Genomic DNA, 6,000 nt, shown 5'->3' on the forward strand with positions numbered 1-6,000 from the left:
AGTCAGGTGGGCCTTAGGAAGCATCACTATGAACAAAGCTAGTGGAGGTGATAGAATTCCAGTTTAGCTATTTCAAATCCTGAAAGATGATGCTGTGAAAGTGCCGCACTCAATATGCCAGCAAATTTGGAAAACTCAGCAGTGGCCACAGGACTGGAAAAGGTCAGTTTTCATTCCAATCCCAAAGAAAGGCAATGCCAAAGAATGTTCAAATTACTGCACAGTTGCACTCATCTCACATGCTAGCAAAGTAATGCTCAATATTCTCCAAGCAAGGCTCCAACAGTACATGAACCGTGAACTTCCAGCTGTTCAAGCTGGTTTTAGAAAAGGCAGAGGAACCAGAGATCAAATTGCCAACATCTGTTGGATCAATGAGAAAGCAAGAGAGTTTCAGAAAAACATCTGTTTCTACTTTATCGACTACACCAAAGCCTTTAACTATGTGGATCACAACAAACTGGAAAATGCTTCAAGAGATGGGAATACCAGACCACCTGACCTGCCTCCTGAGAAATCTGTATGCAGGTCAGGAAGCAACAGTTAGAACTGGAAATGGAACAATGGACTGGTTCCAAATTGGGAAAGGAGTACGTCAAGGCTGTATATAGTCACCCTGCTTATTTAACTTGTATACAGAGTACATCATGCAAAATGCTGAACTGGATGAAGCACAAGCTGGAATCAAGATTGCTGGGAGAAATATCAATAACCTCAGATATGCAGATGACAACACCCTTATGGCAGAATATGAAGAAGAACTAAAGAGTCTCTTGATGAAAGTGAAAGAGGAGAGTGAAAAAGTTGGCTTAAAACTCAACATTCAGAGAACTAAGATCATGGCATCCAGTCCAATTATTTCATGGCAAATACATGGGGAAACAAAGGAAACAGTGAAACTTTGTTTTGGGGGCTCCAAAATCACTGCAGATGGTGACTGCAGCCATGAAATTAAAAGATGCTTGCTCCTTGAAAGGGAAGCTATGATCAATCTAGACAGCATATTAAAAAGCAGACACATTACTTTGCCAACAAAGATCCATCTAGTCAAAGCTATGGTTTTTTCAGTAGTCATGTATGGCTGTGAGAGTTGGATTATAAAGAAAGCTGAACACAGAAGAATTGATGCTTTTGAACTGTGATGTTGGAGAAGACTCTTGAGAGTTCTTTGAACTGCAAGGAGATCCAATCAGTCTATCCTAAAGGAAATCAGTCTTGAATATTCATTGGAAAGACTGATGCTGAAGGTGAAACTCCAATATTTTGGCCACCTGATGCAAAGAACTGACTCATTTGAAAAGACCCTGATGCTGGGAAAGATTGAGGGCAGGAGGAGAAGGGGATGACAGAGGATGAGATGGTTGGATGGCATCACTGAGTCAATGGACATGAGTTTGAGTAAGCTCTGGGTGTTGGTGATGGACAGGGAGGCCTGGCATGCTGCAGTCCATGGGATTGCAAAGAGTCAGACATGACTGAGTGACTGAACTGAACTGAACTGAACTGAGGTGAGCACATTTATCTACCTTATTTAAATTGCATATGTAAAATTTTGTATATATCTCATATATGTATCTCTTTGCTAGATCTCTTCTCTGATCTTCATCCCAGATATTAAGTGCCTCCCTGAAAATTTTGAACATCCTATCAACACTTCAGATTTAATGTTATACTACTGTTTTAATCATTTACCACAGATATTTGTCTCTTCAGCCTCCCAATTGCTTCTCTTTCTTCCAGTTGGTTGGTCAAGACCTAAGTGTTCTCCTTGATGCCTTCCTGACCCTCACCATGTGCCATCTTCCACTCTTAATTCATTACCAAGGTCTCTTCTTGACTTTGTGTGCAGAATAACCTCAATTCTGGACACATGTCATTCCCTTACACGGTCCTATCTAAGATGATGCAATCATTTCCACCTTGACATTCTGAAATTTCTTTCAGATAGTTTCCTAACAACATCTACTGTTATTTCATCTTCCAAGCTACCCTCCATAGGATAATTCAGTGATCTTTAGAGAGTGTACGTGTGATCATGCAGTGCTCCAGTTTCCCATGGTTCAACATCCTTAGGAAAGGTTGATTTGAACGAGTGGGGTCTTTTCTGTGTCTCTTACTTTATTCCCCACCAGTTTCCTGCTAGTTCAGTCTGATAGTCTACATTGGTCTTTTCTCTGTTCTCTCTTGAAGGGGGGCGGCGTGGGGGAGCATCTAGCTTTCAACCCTCAGATTCAGGCTACATTTTCTCATGGAGCTGCTTTTCTGAGCATTTCCTAATTCTCTTCTGCGTCTATGTTAACTTTTGTTATTTTATTATTTTCTGATACCCTGCATAGCACTTAACTTCCACTCCCTTGCTGTTTCTATGATTATTATGTAATATCTCTTCACCTTTAGGGAGCAAATTTTGTTGTTTTGTTTACTGCAGTAGCAAGCAAAGTACCTGGAAAAGAGTAGGTTCTAAATAAATATTTACTGAAAACATAAGTTGAGTAGTACATGTATATATCTGATTTTCTTAAAGACTCAGTTTTATGCCTTGTTAGAGTAGTCATTCACTGGCTTCTTTAGTCTTTTATTTGCTCAACCATTATTATAATTGAATATTCATAGAGACTTGCTATTTAAAAAGTCTGGCTTGAGTGTAAGGGAAATCCATATGATTTCTGCTCCCATGGAGTTTAGGCTAAGCATTTATAAATATCATCTGAATGAGTAAAGTTTTGTTCATTTCAAATCATAATTTAAATAGGTTTATTGTCAATAAGAAGTTTCCAATAGCCACCACAAAGGGTTGGGGCTGTTAATATTTGAATTTTAATAGAAAAGGAATTTTTCTTTGGTTTCACAAGTAGTCTGAGGAGAGAGAATTGACTTGGGACAGGAACTCTTTTCTCTTTTTTAAAAACTTATTTTAATTGGAGACTAATTACTTTACAATGTTGTAGTGTTTTTTTGCCATACATTCACGTGAATTACCATGGGTGTACATGTGTTCCCCATCTTGACCCTCCCTCCCACCTCCCTCCCCACCCCATTCCTCAGGGTCATCCCAGTGCATCAGCCCTGATTGGCCTGGAACAGAAACTCTTTAGATAATAATAGCAGTAGTAAAACATTCAGATTTAGAACCGTCTGATGCCAAAGCCCAGGCTCTTTCCAAAACAGTGATTATTAGACATTTTGACTCTGGATCCAAAGGAAAAAATAGATTTTGTGATATGGCCTAGTACATACATACACACATATGTATGTCATAGACAAGTAAGACTGTTAAGAAATAAAACCTAATCTTATGGTATGTGATGGTTCTTGTTACATTTTATTCTATCCTATCTCATAGTTCACCAGTCCTGACTTGCAATTTGAGAAACATTTTACTACAATGAAATCCCATGGACTCCATTCAATCTTGTTTTCTTATTCACTATAGAATCTGGGTAAAATTCTAGTTAGAAACTGCCCTAAATTATGATAGGAGATGGCTCTTTGGAGGCACAAATTAAAGAGGACATGAAAAGACAAACCTGGCTCTAATTACAATACTGCTGTTTCAACTGTGATAGAACTCTGGGAAAATTATTTTCTTTAACTATAAAAATGTATTTCATAATATATTTGGTTTGAGTAAAAATAAACCCAGAAAAATAAATATTGTGCAAAAATATTCTTTCATCTCCCTTGGAATAATAATTGCTATCTGGTAATAATATCACTCTTCCTTCCATGGATTAGAATAATGGTAAAATATTTAAGCTTCTTATGATCAATGTTTTGACAGAATAAATACTGTTAGAATAAATACTGTGTGCCCTAGAGGATCGGATGAACACTGGTTGGAACAATTCTGCTACTGTTCTAGGCTATTTAGTCATATTTAATGTGTTTACATGACCTAGCCTTGTGTAAATCCCTCCTTCATTTTACCTCTCTGTGTACATATCCATCAGTATGTTATCAGGAACTCAATCAAATGTATTATGACCTACTATCCTTTGTGTCAAGGACTAGTTATTCACCTGAATAAAGAATGATGACAAACCTTAAGAGAACTGTTGTAATGGGTGCTGATAGTATTGGCTGGAATGGGGATATTGGTTGAGCACCTGTTAATTTTCACATCCTGTTCTCAAGGTTTGACTGGTATAAAAATTACAGAAATTGGAGAGACTCAGCTTCATGTATTTAACCTGACATTTGAAGACTTCTTTGACTTAGCTGCACCTTAACTCTTAAATCTCATTTTTCACTATTCATGGACCTTTCTGATTTTTCTTAAATGATCTCTTCTTTTCTTTATACTTCCTTCTCTCTTAAAAGATACCAGTGATTTTGTACCCATCCTCTAAAGCTTGGCTAAAATATCTATGGTCCTTGATTCAGTTAGTTATGATTCCCCCTCCTCTTTAATCTGTCATAGAAATTCATAAACTTATCACTTAATAATACTTAAAAAAATTAGATCATCATCATTACTATAATTATAATCATTGTGGCTAAAAAATTTCAAATCTTTATGCCAGGCACTGTGGTACTTTATTTCCATTGTTTAAAGACCCTATAGCATTATTATTTCCATTTTACAAGTAAGGAAACTAAGGCACAAAGATTTCAATTGTCATGTTTCTGATCACAGAGATCAAATACTAACATACACATATTTCCTGTAGTAATGTATGGATGTGAGAATTGGACCATAAGAAAGGCTGAGCACTGAAGAATTGATGCTTTTGAACTGTGGTGCTGGAGAAGACCCTTGAGAGTACCTTGGATGGCAAGGAGATCAAACCAGTCAAACCTAAAGGAAATCAACCCTGAATATTCATTGGAAGGACTGATGCTGAAGCTGAAGCTCCAATACTTTGGCCACCTGATGCAAGGAACTACTCCTTGGGAAAGACCCTGATGCTGGGAAAGATTGAAGGCAGGAGGAGAAGGGGGTAACAGACGATGAGATGGTTGGATGGCATCACCAACTCGATGGACATGGGTTTGAGCAAGCTTTGGAACTTGGTGCTGGACAGAGAGGCCTGGCATGCTTCAGTCCATGGGGTCACAAAGAGTCAGACACAACTGAGTAACTGAACTGAATTATATATACACATGTGTATGTGTATATACATTTATATATCTAGATGTGTGTGTACATATGTATATTTGTATAATATATATCCGGAGCTTCCCCAGTGGTTCAGTGGTAAAGCATCCACCTGCAGTGTAGGAAATGGGGTTTGATCCCTGGGTTAGGAAGATCCCTTGGAGGAGGAAATGGCAACCCACTCCAGTATTCTTGCTATGGACAGAGGAGCCTGGCGGGCTACAGTCCATGGGGTTGCAAAGAGCAGGACATTGAGCGACTGAGCACACATACAATGTATATCTGACAAATGACTTCAAATCTCCTGTTTGTTCTTTCTAATGCACTTCTTTATGTCCCACCACTTTTCTCTTTGAAACAGTTACTTGAGCATTTCAGTTTAGTGACATGGTTAGCACTAGCTTAAGCTTTAGGAGGCCTGGGTTCCTGATTTAATATTGCCACTGACAACTGATCATTTACTCCTCCAGCTTCGGTGTCCTTTTGATCCACGTATTACAAATATGTTCTTCTATTGAGTGGCTTACATTTTCATCTTTTCAGTTATATCTTTTGATGAACAAAGGTCCTTAATCTTAACAGGTTCCAACTTAGCCATCTTTTCCTTTATCTTTAGTGTTCTCTTTTTGGGGAGAGTCTCCTGTTTAAGAAAGTTTTGCCTGCTGCAATATTATGAAGATATTCGATATAATTCTAGAAGTTCTACAATCCACTGTAATTAATTTTTATAGATGATGTAGATAGGTGTCAAGATTCAATCTTTTTTAACATAGATTTGTGGATAATCAATCCATTTTCAATTATTGAAACTACCACTTTCCCCTATCACAATGCAGTATCACTCTTGTTGGAAACCATTGCCCAGAAACCACTACTGGTAAGTTTCTGGTCCTTATTATCTT

This window comes from Capricornis sumatraensis, chromosome 9 (genome assembly GCF_032405125.1).
Source record: "Capricornis sumatraensis isolate serow.1 chromosome 9, serow.2, whole genome shotgun sequence".
Taxonomy (NCBI): domain Eukaryota; kingdom Metazoa; phylum Chordata; class Mammalia; order Artiodactyla; family Bovidae; genus Capricornis; species Capricornis sumatraensis.